This window comes from Falco cherrug, chromosome 3 (genome assembly GCF_023634085.1).
Source record: "Falco cherrug isolate bFalChe1 chromosome 3, bFalChe1.pri, whole genome shotgun sequence".
In the NCBI taxonomy this organism is placed as follows: domain Eukaryota; kingdom Metazoa; phylum Chordata; class Aves; order Falconiformes; family Falconidae; genus Falco; species Falco cherrug.
The window spans coordinates 107,551,558-107,573,240 of NC_073699.1; positions in this window are offsets into that span (position 1 = coordinate 107,551,558).

Sequence of the window (21,683 nt, forward strand, 5' to 3'; positions counted from 1 at the left end):
CACTGGGATTCAGATTTAATTCAGATGATTTGAAATTCAGCATCTGAGAACTACTGAGAGTTCATGTTATTTTCTGTGTTGGAGGAAAGAAAATAACGTCTATACCTAGGAGATAATATAAATTGTGCATAAAGAAACAACTTGGTTGAAAATTCATATATTTAACATAACAGTCTTGATATTTGAAAACGAAGACAAGTCCAGGAAGACTTATTTATTGTCTGAACACTCTGAATTGGGGAAAACAATTTTACCAAGCTGAGCTCCGATCACTCATCCACAAACTAAACTTTCCTGGGGAAACGGCAGAACCGAGGCCTCACGGCTCCACACTCTCCAATAACTCCATCTCCCACCAGTTGCCCCAGAATACTAATAGGAAGAAGGCCAGTTGGGGGCTGAAGACACCAGAGCCTCCCAGCTCCTGCCTGGCGGCAGGCATGGCTCCCCAGGTCCGTGCTGCAGCCACCGGCTGAGCATCCTCCCGCATCCCAAGAGACAGGCAATTCCACCCTGCGCCTGGCGCCTTCCAGCGTAAGAGCAGCACAAAGACTAACACCTGACATGAAAACAAAAGTAAAGTGACACTTTTTATAATCCCGCAAGAGCATTCCCTGCTCAGGGCACTTCAGGGGGAGGGTACGATATGAAGCCCCACCACCGCTGGCCCCTGGCATCTGCAGCTCTCGGCTCCACGCCTGCTCAGGTAAGAGCCTTCGTAACAGAAATCAGAGTTGTGGGGGGTTCTGAGGCTGTACAATGGAAAAAAAAAAAGGAAAGCAGGGCTCTCTTACCCACGGAAAACTGTTAATTCAGCATTAAATACATAGTGAGCTGCTCTGGATTCTCATTGTTACTTTATATAGCCAAGTACCATTACCTCCAACTATTCCAATGGCTGTTGGACTTGGGTTTATGAACAAATTGTTAAAAGCTGTGTCTGAGGTATGAAAGCGACAAGTGGAAAGCATTCCCATGAAGTATGCAGGATCACTGGAAGCGGGCCAGCGGTTTAGGTCAAAATGCAGTCACATGTCCTGCTAGCTGGTCCGGAACATCCTTCAAATCCAGCTAAGCAAACAGCTCGGGGAGCCCTGTGCCAAGTGCCAGCTCCAGCTGGCATCCCAGTACATTTTATTCTACAGTTGGTGCAGTTTTGGAGGTTATGAAAAGTTTACTAATGAGAAACATTCCAGGACACTGTGCCAACAATTTAGGCTGAAGGAAGAGCTGTAATGACATGAGCATATATAACTTTGGTGGAAAGTCTGAAACATCGGTTCCACACCCTGAGAACTGCCTCTTTGTTTATAAATCCCAACAATTCTGTACTTCAAGAGAAATCTGTCTGCTTGCTCTTAAGATGTTTACATTGTGCTTTCTAAATATTTAAAACCATTGATGAAATTAAAGACAACTTTCATGTTGTTGTGGTCCTCAGTTGTTTTGTTCATTTTGGTTTGCAGGGCCAGTTCTTATTTTGTAAACAGGAATTTGATATAGCAAAAGGGGCGTGAGAGCACTGGGCAGCCAGGGATTCTCAGCAAACAATTTTGATGACCAAGAAAACCCTCTTCAAGTGATCTTACCAGATTTCTGCTGGGAAATAATACATTGTTTGGATTTCTAAGGAGGAAGCAGTTGCAAGCAACATGTTTTTGTCACTGGCACAGATGGGCAATCAGGCTTTCTAGTGATTAGTTCAACTCCAAGCATCCACTTTGATGCAGAAGCCCACCACCAAATCTTATTTGACAGAAGATAAAGCGGCAAATCCCAAGACAAGCTTCCTCTCCTTGTGGTTCGGATGAGAGCAATCCCAGCTAGCGCTGCCAGAAGTGCACACGCTTGAGCAGCGTGCTGTATGCCCACAGACGTTGCTTGCTTAGTCCGTTTTTTATGGCTGCAGATGCTCAGGTGCTCTGACATGCGGGAGATGGATTTTCAGCAGCTGATCTGGTAGTACCTATATAGTACCTATAAAGGCAAAATACTGCAAATGTGTTTCTCCTGGAATCCAGGCTTGGGGAAAACAAAAAGTCCCATATTAGAAGTGGATATCAGCAACTCAAATGGAAGAAAAAACAGACATACGAGATGCAGAAGACAGATGGGATGGGATGGGATGGGATGGGATGGGATGGGATGGGATGGGATGGGATGGGATGGGATGGGATGGGATGGAGAAGGTGCCTCTCAGGATTCTGGTATCAACTATAGGTGCAGAGCCCATGTAAGTGTTGTTCAGTGTCAGAGAAAAGGGACAGCAAGGAATCATTGCACTGGATTCTCACAACAAAACAATTTAAAGAACTTTCTCAGCTGCTGTGTTTCTCTCTTTCGTTTTCACAGTCCTCCTTTGGCTGGTGCTCCAGCTGGCATTCAACAGACAGAAAAAAAAATAAACCCATGGTTCCCAGAGGATTCCTAGCAGAGTATTCAACACACTAGAAGTGAAAGAAGAAATGCTGGAAGTGCAAGCAAAACCTATGTTCCCATCTTCTCTCAAAGACAGCGTTTGGGTGCAGTAGGAGTGCAGAGTGATGTTTGTCCATCTACCAGTGCTATTCATCACTAGGTTTACCATATTTTCCTTTTCTTTCCATAACTCCTGGCCTCGCTCATGTCTGGGTGTTTTCTAACCAGCCTTACGGCGATTAATCAAAGTTGTCAGCATTGGAAGAAAATTAATGTGAGAAGCTGTTCCAAAGGCCACCAGCGCTTTCCCTACTCCGTGTGCTGTGTTAATCCAGGATTCCTCAACATCTTTCAATGTTTTGTGATATTCACAAGGTTTTGAGGCTACAGATGCATTTTTTTGAAGGGTGGCTTTGCATTGTATCCCATGAGATACCAAATTCCTGGAGTTTCTTTAGATTTCCAAGAGAAGAGAGGGTGCTCAGCATGGGCCCCAGCCTGACCCCAGGCCATCTCCAGCCAAGTCACAAGCAAAACCCAGCTCCAGAGTTGGAACGCATCAGGCTTTGAATCTGGGTTGAACTTTTTGTGAAGAAAAAGGCCAAATGATTAAAACCCAATCCTGTTCCTATGCCCTGTGGTGATGATGCTGGTTGAATTATTCATTGCAAGTTATTTATCCAAAGAATGTGGCTGGCATTTATGCTGAATACATTACTTGCAAGTTTTGATTTCTTGTTTCATTACTCACTCGGTGCTGTACCACTCAGAAACTCCAACCTCTTAGTTTCTGAAAGTCTCTTTCCCGAGTCTGAGAAAAAGAACACTTGGGAAACAACCTTCGGCTGGTGCTGATCCGATACAGCAACAACCTCCCTGGGAAAGGACAGCCTGGCATTAAGGCATTTTCCTGGAACTCAGGCAAGCCATGTTCTTACCCTATTCAGCTGCAGATGAATCCTGTAACCCCGGGCAAATCGCTTGGTTCCCTACACCTCTGGCTGCACATTTATAAAACAGACACGGTATTTCTCTCTGTAAGATACTGTAAGGCTAGATGCGTTAAAAATGATGAATTGCCTAGTTACTATGGAAACTGGGAAAGCACCTAATGCAGATGGATGAGTTTAGAAACAGGTCCACCTGACTGAAAAATCATGAGCAATTGGGAACTTCGTTAGGTAAAACTCATCATGTTGTAATCAGAAGGATCATGGGAGCCACTCAAAGCTTCCTTTAATGGAAAGTACTGCTTATTAGGTTTGCCCCTGGATAGGCACCGAAGGTTTTCCCTTGCATATTTTCAAACTCTTGTGTTTAACGTGTTTGTTTAGATTTGTTTTTCTCCAATGGCTTGGGATGTTGAGGTAGCAACTAAAATTCTTGTCCTACCAAACAGAGATCATTAAAACCAGAACAGTGATTGCAAAAATCAGCCCAGAAGCCTGAAGACATACGGAGTAAGAAGTTTAATTTTAAAACTAAAATCCACTTAAAGAGAAAGCACCAAGCAACTGCTGAATGCAACTGTGGCGGTTTTTCCTCCACCAGGAGACTGCTGTTTTAATTTTAGCCTCACCAAACGCTGCCACGCTCTGCTCTTGGAGCAGACTTCACCTGCCAGCTGCTCAACCAGACATGGAGAGGTAGCTCAGCTGGAGTTTTGTCCAAGTACAAACTAAGCAAGGACTTCAAAACCCAGGCCAGTGTTTGTGCGTTAATCCCTGTTGCAGAGCCAACGGAGAGAACCCACTCGTTGTTCCTTCTGCCCGGGTCCTAAATAAGCACGGTATTTGCTTTCTTCGTTCCCAGAATCTGGCTGATGAATTGGTTTCTTAGAATGGTATTTAAAAATATGCAGGTTCCCCCCTCCTGCCACACATCCAATTACAATAATTTTGAGTTATTTCAAAACTTTAGACCTCAAACTCCTCCTCATTGTCCTACCAAATTATCCAGGTCTTTGACGTGAAAAGTCATTATTTGCAAAGCCTCCTGGCAGCAGCACTTACTGAAGTGAGGCTGTTCAGGTTTGGGAGTTTAAAAATGGGTTTGCCATTGCAAATGGCTCTTCGAGTTACAGTTGTGTCTCGGTAGGGTAAAGCACTCAAGGCTTTCAATTGCAGCAGGCCCTGCTGACTCAGGGAATGAAAGCTATGGAACCGCTGGCAAAGGAAATGCTAATAATTAAAGCAGTAATCGTGACTCTGGGGCAAGAAATAAATGCCTACAGGGTGACGAGAGATTGAATAAACAAAGCAAATAAGAGCCTCAGGCTGCACAATGGCACAGAGCAGTGATTACAGCTGGCAGCGTAGTCCCCCAGCCCCCTGCGCCAGCGCAGCGGGTATCGCTTGGTGAGGCTGGGGGACTGGAGTGCCCCCCCGCAGTGGGGCTGTGGGCAGCCTGCTGGGTGTGCCAGGCTGCTCAGCACGCAGCCCCACACCCAATGCTCGCCCATTGTTCCAGGCAGAGGAAAGGTTCCCACCTTGGAAAACCACCACCACACTCCGAGGGCTCGTGCTGGGCACCCCAAAGGGTCGTGTTCTTCCCGTGATGGGGAGCTCTCCTGTGTTCAGCTCAGTGGAGGATGCTCCCCCACCATAGCGGGCACAGCAGGTCCATGCTGATGTTAAAATTAAGCCCACTACTGACTTTTGTAGTTTCACGGCTAGAGATGGCCTCACTTGTGCCCTAAATTATTCTGGAGGTTTATTATTGAAACAGATACATGGATCATGAAATGTCGATGGCAGCCGCAGAAAGCAATAATGATAACCCCGACCTTGCATGCAGCATGTTACAACCTAGATCCTCAAAACACTTTCCAAACAACTACCTCCGCCTCTCAGTCCTCTTCTGAGAGGATTGTCAGCTGCTTAATTACAGTGGAAGGCAATGAATAATACAAATACTTTACCGATAATAATTTTCTACACAAGTCACTGGTGTCCCCACGGCACTAGCACATCATACACTTAAATAAAATGCTGTGCGCAACGGTGAACAAGAACACATCCAATTTGGCACGGTTTACCTGTTTAATTTCAAACTAGGCTAAGATCCCTGGAAACACCTGATTTCTAGAAGCAGTTTGCAGAGAGAAATCCTGCACCACCCATGGCAGGTGGAGCGCTCAGCGCCTTCAGGGAAGTGCAAGCATGAGGGCGAGCAGTGGCTGGTGTGGCTCTGCCCTGAAGGACGACATTAGGACGTGCCTCGGAGTAAAGTCCGGCGCATGTGTAACCTGGCGGCTGGGGAGTAACTCAATTGACTGTCATTCAGGTGTCAGGTTCCACTTCCTTGTTTATGAATGTAATAATATCTGCAGTATCTGGCTTGCACAAGGGACTAAGTGGAGTAATTTGACAGCAAAAACAAACAAATGAAAGGAGCCTTTAAATACATCAAAGGGAAAGTGTGCTACTATCTGCGGGACCATCATCACAAGTTGTACCGCTGGATCCTAGCTCTGAAGCAGAGATGAACTTCATGTTCCTGCCTCTCCAAGGCTGCAGGGGAAGAAACACTTTGCTCCTGCCTGTCCTGCTTGCTATATACTTGCTGTTTGTTATACTATATTTGCAATATTTAAAATTCATATGAGTTGCCTTTTCCCAGTCCAGAGATTGTCCTTCCCAAGGAATACATTCTAACCTTTATCCTAAGGCTTCAGATAGGTGGCTACTAAATTTGACCCAGGAAATCCTTGTCTGGAGGCACTTAATTTCCCGAATAAAGACAACTGGGGAGGAAACCTGCTCTGGGGGTGGAAAATAAAAATCTGCTGTTACACTGTCAGTAAAATACAGTGTTGCAAAGGAGACTTCTTACAGAAAGGACTAGGAATCCTTCATTAAATGCAGCTAAGAAAAAACTCAGTTGGTTATTTGGTTTTTTTCCCCACTTGTGGGTGTTTTTTTCTCTCTAACAAAACTGGCTTAATGATGGGAGTAATTAAATTATAATGCCTACACTATTGTTTGAATAAGGCAAACTCCCTCATATGCCATTACTGTACCACTGCCAACAGCAGCCAGGGAACAGCCTCAACAATAGAGAGGATTTTCCAGCTCACTGTGCGATTTGATCTCTATAAACCTCCCATAACATATACTGTACAGCAGTAAATAATTTATAACATTATTATCCGCCCATCTGGGATCAGAGTGCAACCACTAAGACAACGCAAGAAATCTGGGCTGCTTTCAGCGCTCTACGAAATGAACCTCGTTGGTAAGATTTCATTAATTCAGCAATTCAACAACTAGATCACGCTCCCTACAGGAGGGACTGTACTTTCCATTGGCTACCTTCCTAGCTTTTCCCATGGCTCTGGTATTTTTCTTCTCCAGGATTGTTGATACTTTCACTTGGATTTTGAAATGATTATTGCTCAAGTGTGGCTGGCTGGTGGCAGGCTGGTTCCTAGGGAAAGGGGGAAGTGGTTATGGAGAAAAAAAGGCCATGTTTTCCAAGTTAGTATCAGACTTTGTTCCCAGCTTAACTTTGGTGAAAAGCCTTCTGAAGCCCTTCTGACTTTGCTAGCTCAGAATTGGAGTAGGAAAAAAAACCCAATAAGAGTCAAAGGTCCCTCCAGCCTCTTCACTGTGAGGGTGTTGAGGTGCTGGCACCATTTGCCCAGAGAAGTTGTGGGTGCCCCATCCCTGGAAGTGCTCAAGGCCAGGTTGGACGGGACTTGGAGCAACCTGGTCTAGTGGATGGTGTCCCTGCCCATGGCAGGGGAGTTGGAACTGGATGATCTTGAAGGTCCCTTCCAACCCAAACCATTCCATCGTTCTATATGTGTGTGGAGGAAGCTGCAAGCATCTTGGTGCTCTTCTGAGGCACCTGCTCTGTCCTCTCCCTGCCCTCGTGTTGGCAGAGCTTTGCACGGGCTGGTGTGGAGCCAGCAGATACACCTCCTCTATCCCAGCCTCTCACATACTACAGACACCAGCAAAAAAGGGTTAAAATTCTTTCCCTTGGAGCTTTGCTGGACCTGCCATGGGCTGTATCTCACACAAATATCCCTGCTGCATGAATGTAAGCCCAACCGAAAACTCAGGGGTGGCACAAGACTGTGCGTCTCCCTTGCAGAATATCCACACATTTGCATCGAAGCCTGTAAAACACGCCAGCTGCCAGTTTTGCCGCACGGACAGAATTCCGAGCCGAAACCTCAAAGTGAATCTCAAGCCATAGGATGCTGCCTACAGGAAATCTTTGCATGACTTTCTGGGAACAACCTCAGCCAAATTCCACACCGATCAAATGCATGCATGTCCGAACATTAAGAAGTAATTAAACCAAAAGAGCACCACTTTGCTTGTTACCTACAGCCTGGAGCAAAGCCTGCTGCCCCCTGGTCTCACCAGCCCCTCCAGCAGCGCGTTTGCAGGTAGGGAGAGATGGTTGGTCTGTCCTGGGCTCACCCTGAGGGCAGCATGCCTTCGGGAAAGGGGAACGGATTGCAGGCGGTAGGGAAACCCTCCTGTCGCTGGCCATGGTATGAAGAACTCGTGAACGGGGTAGGACACAACTTTCCGTATGACTTCTCAGCATAAAGATCAGTAAATGGAAAGCTAAGGCGGTGACAGTGCCACCGTCAGCAAGCTGCTTATAATCAGATTCATACGAGCACTGAACCTGCAGCCTTTCCTGTGCACACCTCCAACAATATTAGCATTAAATAAAAATAACAGAGCTCACCAAATCTATTCAAAGCATCATTTACTTCAGAGCCTCTGAATAATTTTAGGTAGGCTTAATCGATTTTCATACGTATACCTTAATTTATCTAAACCAGTGACCTAAACCCAAGCCAGTTCTTTGGCTACAAGCTTGTAGTTTTTCACACGTGCTTCGGAATAAAAGGAGAAATTCACTGCTTTTGTATTGAGCTGCTTGTAATCCAAAAGAAGTGTGGCAAAAAAGAGACCGACTATCAAACAGCTACCCACTGCCCCTTAGTTATTTGCTGCAATTAATGTTTTTGTACCAGCTCCTTTAGTGAAGTTTCTTTTTTAATGTATCAAGCCCCAGGGCCGAATTTTCTTTGGGTAAACTTTAAAAGATAATATTAGAAAAAGCCCTCCCACAAAACCTACAGTCCTCTGGCTGTTGAGTAACAACAGCTAATACAAACCGTGCCATCCATGGGTTTGGGGGAATAAAACCCACCAGTCTGAGTAGAGAGGGAGAGAACTGTCCAGCCCACAGTGACGGCTGTTTAGATTGGAAACGCTGCTGCAGTACGAGGCGCGGTGTCCCTGCACCTTTGGCTGGCCCAGCACAATGCCCTTCATTCCTTTACAAAGCTGGGGATGACTGACAGGTCCTCCTTTTCCCAGTCCAGCTCCCTTTTGGGACGTCCCTCTTGAAACCCGGCCAAATCTTGTCCCTCCAGCCCTGCTCTGACCTGTCCTGCTGCGGTAGGTAGTGAGCAAAGCCTTTTTTTCATCAAGTCAATCCCCAGCCCTCCTCAAATGTCGTATCTTTTCAGCATGCCCGACGGGGCAAAACATGCCTTGGCTCCATCTGTGCCGAGGCTGAGCGATGAAATGGCTTTGCTGGAAGCTCCACAATAGCCGAGCGAGGCTGCAGGTGTGTTCTCTGGGGGACCTCAAGCCATGCCTGGATGGGTGGCTTTCCCTCTGCTTGTCACATCGGCAGCTCGGGCTCACTGGGGGTCTGTGCATCATCGATGTGATTCTGGCAGATGAATGGAGCAGCCTCCTCGCAGGTCAGCCAGCGCGGCCCTCGGTCCCAGCGCCTGAAACCCTAGTGTCCCAGCCCACCGGCGGCTCCCCCAGCCCAGCCTTGCCAGTGGTCCCCCCCTGCCTGCACCAAGCTGGCTGCGCACCGGTGCCACTGCTTGCGACACGCACGGGAGCATGGCTGTGCCGAGCACATGCGCTGGCCTAAGGGGTGTTGGTGGCAGTGGTGAGGGGAGAACGGTAAGATTGGAAGCGTTTAGTTACATCAGCTGCTTTGCTAGTTGTGCTCTGAATTGGCTGCGACTGTGGATGTCCCAGAGCATCCTAGTCCCCTTTCCAAGCTTGTTCTCTCCTATCATACCCGTGCCCTCAGCTGTACCTCACTAAGGCATCAGAGAACGGGCACCTGTGTCTAAAAAGTGACACATTCACTTGCAAAGCTAAATGATGCAAAGTTCTCAAAATAAAAAAAAGCAATACAAAAATACTAATTTGAAATGACGGGCCAGAACCATCTTCTATTCTTTTCTTGCTTGCAGCCTTTTTCCATTTTGACTGAAACAGCATCTTACCCTTGCAGCCAGTTTCAAATATCTATGTGTATACACACACCTATAAATATAAATATATACCAATTCTAAGCAGCACCTACTGAGGTAACCAAAAATGTTTGCAATAACAAACAGACAATAAACCACTCATAAGTGCCAGGTGTACCATAATAAATTTCTCCCTACTCTGAGTGGCTTTTGATATCCTTGCTACTATCAAATAGCTGACACATCCTACAGACAAAGCCAATTTGTTTCAGAGGGTCACAGAACATTTTAAAATTTAAATATTTAATATTTAAATATTTAAATATTTAAATAATCATATTCAGTTCAGAGCTTCCCCAGACCAAACGCTGCCATGAGAAAAAGTCCAGGCACCAGGAAGGCATGCTGGTCCCACTAAAGCCCATACCAAAAGCAAGTGGATCACGATCTAACAGACACGTACTTATCAGGCTTGTGGATTTATTTAGCCCAATCTAACCTGAATGCCAGCTTGTAATGTAAGTGAATACCTAAAGAGCCAGCTTGTAATGTAAGTGAATATCTCAAGAGATTATTAAATGTAACAGCAACAGCAATACAATATGAAAATCACTGGGATAATTTGAATTCTGGAAGAGAAGAAAGTGGAGAAGAGTGTTTCGGTAACGTGATCTGCCAAAATAGGACGGAAACTCTTTAACAGCACCTTGCCAGAAACAATGCATGGCAGAGTCTGTTTTAAACAAGATGATTTTTCAGAATATTGTTACTGACTTTTTGCATAGTGTTAGTGAGGTTTGTGTACACTAATAAAAAATGAAAGCTGCTATTAAAAACAAATCAATGGACTGTACCTGGTTTTGATCACACAAGGGCTGCCCATTTGCATCGGTATTTGCAGCATCTGTTCCAATTAAGACTTGTTTTCTAGTTTAAAGATATTAGTCCAATCACTAGTGTTCTGTTGAAAACATGAATAGAGCATTGTTCTGGCAGAATGTAGTTAAACAGACTCCACAGACTCTATTAAACAGCTTTGCTGCCCAATTAGAATGGGAAAGAGTCAGGCAGACATGACTGTACTGTGTACCCTCTGTTCCACATGTATTTTTATGGATTCATAGTCAATGAAAACAGTTAACGTGGAACATGTGTTAGGAAAACACAGACTGCGTGCTGTCTCAGAGCACGGCAACCGGCGCATCAAGCAATTTATCAGGGCTTAATGGACACCAAATTTAATTATTATAACGACTACGTGTAAAACAATGCACGGGGATGGTGAACCACGCTACTTCCACGTGACGAAAATAATTGTTTGAAGCTTGGCAGCAATCCTCAAAGTCTTAAAGCAGACAAGGACCACGTTGACCTTTGTTTGGGTGTTGCGTTGGGTAGCTTTAGACCTCGGGCTGAGGACCATGGTATGTGGTGGGGCTTTTCCAGGGTGTTCTGTGCTTATATATAAGGATATATATTGCAGGCAGCTTGAAGGCTGATGTGGGTGTGCAACAACCCTCAGCAGAGATGACGCGGTGTCAAACGGACCATATTGTGAGAGTGGAGATTAATAAGCAGTACATATTTAACCTCATTTAAGTGACTAGGGATAGAAAAAGGCTGCAAGAGTGAGATTTGTAAGACATTCTGCTAAGAAATAACTGTTGAGAGCGTGATATTTACTGATGGGCAGCATGAGAACAAGGTTTGTGTGTCTTAAGAGCTGCCCTGTTTTTGGAACATGTTTCCAACACCTGAGACACTGCTAATGTGGTAGTTCTCATTTTTATCAGGGGAAAAAATTGACATATCTGGTCCATCCTGGCACCAGGAGAAGACACATACAGGTTTCTTTGTTCCCTGCTTTTGGATCGTCACAAAAGTGCCTCATTCACTTCATCCACGTCACCTCTACAAATCCATCAGTTTTGCATATCTGGCAGTTTCTGCTGAGTCAGCTATCCTATGTTTTTGCCTTGCTGTCCGCTGCTGGATAATAAACCCAGAAAGCTCGCATACAGTCACTACTGTGGAACACCCAAGGGGAACAGTTCTACTCGCGCACAGACTGTTCTTCTGTGCTACTCAGCCTTGTGCCTCTGTGCCTCCAGAGGTATTTTTTTTTTGTAGTTGCCTATCATCTAGAGCTGGTTAAAGACGGGTTACTACAGTAGCAGCATGGTGGGCACCAAGGGCAGAAATCACACCACAGGCTTTGCATAAAAGAAGCCCCAATCCCACAAAACGAGCCATACTTCAAACAACGCAGCACTCCTGATATTCCTTCTTACCCCAGTGCCAGGCAGCAGCCCAAGCCAGGTAGGGGTAATGCTCCAGGGACTGCCCACAACATTTTGGGGGCTCAATCCCCAAGCCCTCAAGCTATCCTTCCATCAAAAGTCTTCATCCACCCTGGCCTCCACCCAATGTGTTTGCGCTCTGCCAGCGGGGAGTGGGACCTGTGTGGGGTCCCTGTGGGCTCCGTGGAGTGGCTGCCTGGGATTGCAGCTCTCTGCTGGCTGGACTCCAGGCGGGACCAGTGCCCGGGGAGGAGGCTACTGGGAGAAGGTCCTTGAGTGACTGTGTGAGTCAGGCCTCTAGCCCAAGGCAGTGCTGGCGAGCGCGGCGGGGACTGGACGCCTGGGCCTCCTGGGTAGCTTTAAGGCATATGCAGGGAAATGTACCTTGTATCCCCTGCTGCAATTTTATAAGGTATTACATACCCTACTGTGTATCAGAGCTGTTGCCGCTTTGACTCCAGCTAATTAGCTTTTGTAGCTTTGATGGATGGATTGATTCAGCAGTTAAACAGAGATAAATTAACTGTCTATCTAAACAGAGTTTCAGTGAGGAGGGAATTCCGATTAGAATGTTATTTCATGCAGTACTGCTCTTCTCTCCCAGCAAATGCTGAAAACCGCTCACCTCCCTTTCAGAGGAAGCCCCCGGAGCCAACTCCAGCCCAGACCTGCAGATCCCTCTGGGAATCCAGCCAGCCCACCAGCCCGGGAGGACGTATTTGGGTCGGGCTCTGCACTTGGTACAAACCAGTGATGCCGCAACGATTTCTACAGGTTGAAGAATTGGTCTATGGAATTTCATTTCCTAAGACTTTCAGGAACATCTGAGACGTCTTTTATTCCCAAATGCATTAGAATGCCCAAAATCCAGGAAACCCCCCTGACTTTTCTATTCACTCTAAAGGACTGCTATATTAAAATGCTTTTTTTGTCCTGAAGTGAGAAATACCTATAAATGTTTTTAAAAGGTGTAATTAGAGATTTAATATAAACATCTTTAGCATCCGTGATAAGCATTTAGAGAAAGATAGGTCTTGTTACAATCGCACACATCATTGCAGTACCTTAACATGAGAGTAGTTTACAAAAATAAATACAGCCACCACCTAAGTATGTTAAATAAACATGCATCAAGCTAGATGAATTTTAGATCATTTCAGGTAAATATTAACTTCTAAAGCTTTCCAACTGACAAAATTAAGGCAACAGAGAATGCCACTTTACTTGCATCCTCATACACTCAGCAGTCCTGGAATGGAACCAAGGGGGGGGGAAAGAAACAAAAACAAGCAAATGCAATGTGAAAAATAGTGCTTAATGTTTCTGTAGACATGGCCAACGAAAGCTGGCACGAGGATGAACTTCCCTGGATGCCTCACCTCTTCAGCAAGAGTAATGTGCTAGCACTGGAAAGGCTGGCCAACTCCTAACCCTGCCCTCAGCCAGCTTTGGTATCTCTTCACTCGGGCGCTAGAACATGCGTGCCCAATATTCAGGTCACCGAGCATGAAAAAGTGCCTTGTTTTACATCAAAAATGTAAAAAAGACTGATGAAGAAAGTAATCAAGCAGCCTCTAGGAAGAATAAAATAGAAGTTTTTCTGGTCCTTTCTGAAAATACTCTATTTTGAGCCAACCCATCTGAAAAATCTTCTTCCTCGACCTTTCTTGGCTTGAGTTGTCCCATTTCGCTCGTTCGCTGTTCTGTGGTGGTGGAGGAGTAAGATCTTCCCGCGGTCAGAAATGTGATTCACACCCTATAGGGCAGATGAAGGCGTCTCACACAGGCGGCGTTGAAGCATCACTTGCTGTGCTCCTGTCTTCAACCTGGCACCAAAGCCGCTTGCTCCAAGGGCCAGAGCGTGCCAAGCTGCCTGGCTTAGCCCGGCGAGTACGGGGTGCTCCTCTCCCCATAAATGCTGAAATGCACCGGGTGTAACGCATCACCCCATAAATCAGCCCGGCTTTGATGCACTTCACCGGTGTTCTGAGGGGAGGGCACGTGGGGGGACAAACGCCCCCCCTAAAGGGACAAGCAGGTAAAACGGAAAGGGACAGCTCTCTTTCGTACAAAGCACATTTCTTTTTATATGTGTTTTTGAAATTCAAGAACCTTAATGAGGCTTAGTCGCACCAAGGAGAGCCAAGGGTATGAGATTTTTCTTTTCTGTTGAAGAGGCTGTAGATACATTAAAACTAATTACTCCTCGTTTTATGCTCCAATAGGATGAGAAATTCTGTTTAAGTCCGGGTAGGAATTAACGCCAGCGCACCACTTCTTTTACTGTGTGAAAAGAACAAAGCAGGCAGCACTGGGGGCAGAGCTCCCGGGAGCGAGCCCCTCACTCCAACTTCAGCGTTGCTTCAACACGTCATCGCGTGCGGCCAGGGGTCCTGTCCCACCACAGGGAACATGTCCTCACTGCCAACGTGAGGGACGTGTCCTCGCTGCCACCGCAGCACCTGCCAGGCTCCTGAGAGCGAGCCAGGGGCGCGGGCAGCTTGCTGGCTGCCCCCCAGCCCACGCTTGGGAGGCCACGGTGGATGACAGCGTCTCCAGACCATTTTGTGCATCACCCGGCTGGACCAGCACCACACCTAAAAATGCAAATCCAAGCGGTTTGTAATAATCCACCCAATTCTTTCTCCACAGGAGCGGAGCTACCGGTGTCAGCCTTTGTTACAGAAACGGAGTATTCCATAAATATGCTGAAGCAGGTGAAATTCCGGCAAGTACATCTTCACCCTGGACACAATTTGTGTCCCCAGTGTAGCCCTGTGGGTTTATATCCTGGAAAACCCAAGAGCTGTGGGTGCGTCCTGCGCCCCCCTCCCCGCACAGGGTGGCCAGCCCGGCTGCGGGGAAACAGAGGCAGCACAGGGTCAGCCTGAGCTCCACGTGGGACCTGAGAGAGTCATCGTGAACCCACAGGCGCGTGGGGTGGGAGCCGGGCTGAGCTGAGCCAAGCTGGGCTGAGCTGAGCCAAACAGCTGCGCTGAGCTGAGTTGAGCTGAGCTGGACTGAACTGGGCTGAGCTGAGCCGAGCCGGGCTGAATCAGGCTGAGCTGAGCTGAGCCAGGCTGAGCTGGGCTGAGCTGAGCCATTCCAAGCCAGGCTGAACCCTGCTGATATGGGCTGAGCAGAGCAAGCCAAGCCAAGCCAAGCCAATCTGAGCCAGGCTGAGCTGAGCTCAGCTGGGCTGAATCAGGATGAGCTGAGTGGAGCCAGGCTGAGCCATGCTGGACTGAACCAGGCTGAACTGGGCTGAGCTGAGCAAGCCAAGCCAAGCCAGGCTGAGTCAGGGTGAGCTGAGCCCAGCCAAGCCAAACTGGGCTGAGCCGGGCCAAGCTGAAACGGGTTGAGCTAGGCCAAGTCAAGCTGAGCTAAGCTGAACGGGGCTGAGCTAAGCTGGGTTGAACCAGGCTAAGCTGAGCTGAGCCAAACCAAACTGGGCTGAGCTGAGCCGAGCCGAACCAGGCTGAGCTGAGCTGGGCTGCAGGAGCAGTGCCCCCTGCTGGCCGCCGGGCAGCACAGCCTCTGGGCGGGCAGAGCCAGCTCCAACCCGTCGAGGGTCCCTGGTGACAGTCCCTGGCACTTGGGGGCTTTCGGGGCACCCGGAGCTGTCAGTGTCTCAGTTCCCAGCAGCGCGCCCTTGGGTTGGCCATGGCTTGGGCAGAGCCTCGAAGAGGCGCGGTGCTGGCTTTGGTGTTATCTGCTCCCACAAGAGAAACCAGCACGGCGTTAATCATTCTGGCAGCGTCCTCGGCTGCGGCCCTTGGACAAAGACTGTCTGTTCCTCGCTGACTGGGGTTCAGGTGGAATTCCAGAGAGAGCTGGGTTAGCTCCGCCACACGGCCGGGCAGGTGGCCATGCAGCGCCCGCTGACCACAGCCACCACAGCGCCGGCGGGGCTCTATGGCGTGGCTAGCCCTGCCAAATGGAATCGCTTTCATTTGCAGGGAGGTTTGAAAGAGGCGTTTTGAGTTTGCAAAGTGCTTCCAAGTTCCGAGTGCAAATTATTATTATTAATAGGATATTTTAGCCCATCTGGGTAAACTGTGCAAACAGCAGCAATATTACCCAGGGCTTCTCATGTTTATGCACTTCAAGCGGATCACCTTACTCTCTGTAAGCAAGTAAGTATGTCTTCAGATCACATTTGACTTTTTTTGTCTTTCCAAAGCTGTTTAGCCTTTTGTTATTACTTTAACTGTTTATTTCTTTAACAGCTCATTATTTTCAGTGGGCTCCTGTGTCTCATTACACACATTTCAGTTTTAAGAGGAAATTTGTCCTTTATACAGGTTTATTTTGCCTAAAAACATAATCATAAGAATTTCCTACTTTGCTGATAGCCGTCTATATAAAGACTATTCTGTGCTTCGTGTTATAATCCTTTTATAGGAAACGTTTTACTTCCTTGAAGCGAACCAGAGAAAGTAACAAATATCTACAGAAAATATTCTTGATCTGCTCTAATTTAACCTACATGCAAGAATTTTCATTCAATCAGACTAGCTTGGGGACAAAAATTCTTTCATCGCTTATGTGGCTAGTGTTATTCCTACAGAACAGAAGAACTCTATCTGCATCACAAAATTTAATCACCTTCCCAGGTCTCAGGAGGCTCTGAGAGAAATGGCCATGGAATAAAAAGCAGAGCAGGTTAGTACAGATGGACAGCACGCAGCCAGAAGAGATCTGAAATTTCAGCTGCACATGGGCACCGCAGAAATCTTCTGGCATTTGCAAAATGATGCAAAAATGCTTGTGAAATCAGGCTTTTCTTGTGGCAGCTTCATTACTGCAGCATCCAGTCTGTCCCGAAATTCAGCAGGAACATACGTTATTTGGGTTCTTTCTCCTTTTTCTTTGGCCTAGACTAGAGACAGGCATTGCAAAGGTGCTCTCAGTGACTCCAGGGCCTTTTGATTCAGGAAGGCAAGTTTGGGGGGATCAGTTTTTCAGAACGTCTTCATCTCCTGCTGGTTCCTGCACTTCCCAAGGACTTACATCAGAGGTGCCCTTTGGTTACGTGTGGCATGAGATATCTGAATCATCTCTGTGCCCAGCCACAGGCAGTGTGCGACGGTACAAAGCCCCTCAGATCTAAGTCTCAGTGCAGTCCATGGGTATGTCCTGTGATCCATCTCTGCCTCAGTTTCTCTGTAAAACGGTGACGGAAGCTGCAAAGACAGCTGTACTCAAGGCACAGCCTCATGGAATGCACTCAGATGAAGGGATGCGATCTCACCGGTTCGGTAAATGCAGGCGATGTAGCACACAGTGAACCTATGCTGACACAGCGCCTCAGCCACCCCACAGTCAATAAAACTGTGAGAGAGGATCCTCACTTGTGCCGTGTGCCTGACGCTCTGCTTTCCTTCTAGGTGCCAGAAGATTGATGTCCCACCTGCACAGCCCCGGGAGGCACCTTTCCCGTGTGCCATCCCAAGGGCAGCACAGCTAGCATGGCAGCTCCACTCCTCGCACGCTCCACCAGCCCAGACCAAAGTCCTGGTGCAGAATTCAAATAACCTCCTGGCCTGAAGGTGACCGTGATGCCCACAGAGCCAAGGCAACGCCACACCAAACTGTACATCTCTTCAGACATCAATCATCCACGCGGTACGTCAGAGGAGAGATGCCAGGGCGCAGCGGGTGAGGCTAATATCGACCTACACAGCCACATGCAGAAGAATCCATCACCCTGCCTGTCTCTTGCACGTAAAGGTGTCACACTCATCCTCACCTTCCGTAGCTTGATGACTTCACTACACGCAGAGCTGCTCACAAGCACGAGCATTACACGTACTCATCTGTTTTAAGTTAGGAATATGCATAAAGACACTCACCTAAAGTGGAAGCGTCTGACAAATTTATGTATTGCATCACGGGGGTTTCTTTTTAGAACAAGTTATTAAAAAGCTAAAATTCACGGGCCGTTATTTCGTTGGCTCACTGTAACAAACCCCAAAGCTCTGAGGGTTCGTTTGCTACTGGAGTCGCTGGAACCAGGCTGCTGGTACAGGGCCTCGGTGCCTGGGATCGGCAGGTCAGTGTGCAGCAGCCTGTACCTTTCTCAGGGACCGCTAAGCGTGCAATAACCAGGGCACTGCTGGGAAGCTGGGGATCTGAGGGACTGAGAGGAGAAGCTAACCCCGTGCAGCGCTCCTGCTTGCAGAAACCACCAGTTGGTGGGAACTGGGTCTCTTCTGTTGAGCCCCTTTGACCCAGGGAAAGCAGAAGGATGGTTCCAGTTTTAGGGTATGTCTGAGTTTAAAAGCCCCATCAAATCCAGCAGTTTTTTGGAGGGAAGGGTGGCATTTGCTTCACAGAATAATGGGTTCTATTATTTTAGCTACCGGAGAGCCTGAGTAGACCATAGCGACCCTCAGACACCATCAGTGCTGGCTCATGGGCACCGGAGGACAGGATTTTCCCAACCTGTGCCTGTCCCCCAGCAGAGGAGGCAGTGTCTCTGAAAATCACCAGCTAGAGGTACCTCTTTTTTCTACAGCTGTGCCACCAAAGCCACGCTCAGCATCACATGGCGCTATCAGCAATGCGCCCTTTGCTTTCACCCATCTCTCCTCTTTCAGAGCAGTTCCCGCAGGTGCAGGCTGCTCTGTGCGCTACCGATGAAAAGAACAGCTCAACCAACACGCTCTTGCAAAAGAAAACCGGTTAAAAAAGAAAAATAGTACTCAAGGAATTTGGGAAGCTTATTTTCAGCCCAAACGAATTAGAAAGAGAAAGAGGGGCTGGGGAGGGCAAGAGGGAGGGAAGAAAAGCCGAGCTGTGGAACCACTGAATTACCCTTAATTCTAGGAGCCTGGCCAACACAGCATACGAATGATTGCACAGACAGTTCCAAAAATGACACATAGGCTCTCTCCCTGGCTCACCAGTGGCAAACCCACAGCAATGAGTTCTTTTTTTTTTTTTTTTTTTCTTCTTAAATGCCCTGGAATTCCCATGAAAGCAGCAAAAGGAGCCAAAGCCAGAGGAGCTAAGATGGTCAAACATTGCAGTAGCGCCCTATATTTAAACACTTCTACAAGCCCTTCAGTTACCAAATGTGATTCCAGCCAGAGGCAGCCCTTTGCCCAATACCTTCTTTCAAAATAGAAGCCCAGAAAAGGCAATGACCTGTCAGTCCCACTAACCCTTTTTTTTTTTTTTTTTTTTTTTAAATTTAACATACCTTTTCAGATATTCAGCCTCTTACAAAGGAGGTAAGTCTCTCTCTGGTGTTTTTTTGGAAGGAAAATGTGGCATGCACCTATTTTGTTTCATTCTGTGCCAGGACCTATAAAGTTACTGTGGGTTGCAACTCCTGCCAAGTTCTAAAGGTGACAGGGCAATGGGCACCCAAAGGACGCTTCTATCAATGCCCTTTTATTTCCCTCTCTTTCCCCTTCCACCAAACTTTTTTTTTCTAATAGAATTACTCTTATCTGCAAGTGATTTAAACTCTAAGGTTTACAGAAGATTTAAAGAGTGCGAACACAGTTGGAATGTTTTAAACTAACAGTACAAGTTGCATTTTAAGAAAATAATTAACTCCCAGGGGAGGTGCGGTTCTTGGAGTAATGACAGATTCAGGGCTGGCTTTCCCTATATGGAGTTTCCAAATAATAAAATATCTTCGGTTCCCTACTGGTGTCAGATGAGAACCTGTTAGTGTGCTAGTTGCTAGTGGACTGTCATGGGTTTGGGTTTTTTAGGGCTTTTTTTGGTTTGCTTTTTTTTTTTTTTTTCCAGTGGGCCCATTGGCGTCTTAAAGACACAGTACACAGTAGGTAATCTGGCATGCAAAGCCTTAGAACAAAACATTGTAAATGCACCGAGTTTATGTGTTCACAGCCTTTCCTCATCCCTTCTTGCTGGAAAAAAGAAAACGCTTTCCTCTTGCTTTGCAGTCCTGGCTTCTCGGGGTCTCTGTTCTGGCTGAGGGCTGATGACTGCAGCCCAGCCATCAGGAGATGGACGTGGGGCACCCAGCTCAGCCTGACCCCCCACCGCTCTCACGCTCAGCACTAGTGGTAACACAGCGCAGCCACCTGACAAGGTGCAAGGACCAATGCAAACCCGCCAGCTAAGCGTTTAGCTGCCAGCATTAGGAGTTTGGGCAAAGGAAGAGAGTTGCTTGACCAGTCACTAGATGTCTTTTTGTCCAAACCCCAAGGCTTTTGCCTTGGCATCATGGAAAACCCCCAAACCTTTGACTATTAAGGCAAAATAGAAGCATTGCTCCATGAATACCTAATAATGTCCTTTACCAAAACCTAATAATGTGCTTTACTCCTTTGACCATGCAAACCCCGGCATTTTGAATGGATAACGGTTGACTCAAGCTCTGGGGGCTTGATGAAGGGGAAGAACCTGCCAGTTCATGGGACCAGAACATATTGGAGGGCTGTGACCCACCCAGCAGGTATGGGGAAAAGAGGAATGGTTTCAGCACGTGTTGTATCTTTACTTGGTAGCTGTGGTACAGGTATCTTTCAAGCAGCTTGTTTAAAGGTGGGTCAGAAGAGGAATCTGAATGATGAACCCTGTGATGCAAAACACATTCAGCAAGATACACTCAGAAAAAGGGGCAAAATGGAAAGGCAGGCAGCGCTGCTGCTCTTGTTCTGTATGAGGTCCAGTACTGTGCATTAAAACTCTTTTATTTTTAAAGGTGACAGCTCATTATTGGAGGAAAACAGTAGTCAAGCTGATCATACTGTCTTTTGCTGATGTGGACAACAGAAATCACATCGATCTCAAATTCTCTTCCATCCAGGAGACAGAGCTGTCACCTCTTTCACCACTTGGGAATTATTCACATAACACAGAGCAGCTTCCCAGGCCTGATCCCATGCCAAAGCTATCTGAATCCCTGTACACATTTCCAGTGAGGCTGCGTGCTTGATGTACTACAGACCTTCACAGCCGGCGTAGGGGACACGTAGCACCCCTGCAACCAGGAAAGTGGAGACCTTCTTGTAGACTCAAATGATAACACAGTGTGCACCATCCCTGCCCTCCGAGCTGCCTTGGGGCCACTCTCTGGCTCTACTTTCTCTCCCAATATATCACCATGGACTTTCCAAGAGATGCCACATTCCCCCTCTGCCCTGAGATACCTGGTTCACAGCTCTCTGGGGATGAGCCACACTTGGCCAACACAGGCCACCAGCACCAGGTGAAGTCCCGATAAGACGCAAGATTGAGCAAAGAGTAACTCCTGGTTGAAGAAGCACTCAGCTACTTCAGTAGTGCCTCAACCAGCAGAGATCCTCTGTAGGACACTTCGCTGCCGCGGAGGGAAGACGTTGAATTGAAATGTTCAGGGCAACGGTAAAAAATTAAGAACATAACTGAGATTCCGTTAGCACAAACAGCTTTACCCAGGAGTTAGGGTCAGGCACTTTTGCCAGGTTAAACTGGATCACTGGAGTTTCCTCTGTCTTCAGTCACATGCTCAAACATCCCATCACAGGCAACTCTTTACACCCCTCCCCAGTCACCTCCAGCCCCTTTGCTACAGTCACCTCCCAGGACCCTTCCTATGGAACACCCTGTGCAACATAAGGGCTCAGCAGCACTAATCAGACCCCACCTAAGTGCCTCTCTGATTCATTAGAAATGTTACCAACCAAACAATTAACCAATAAGACCTGGGCTGCTGCTTGGCTTGTTCAGTACCCCCCCCT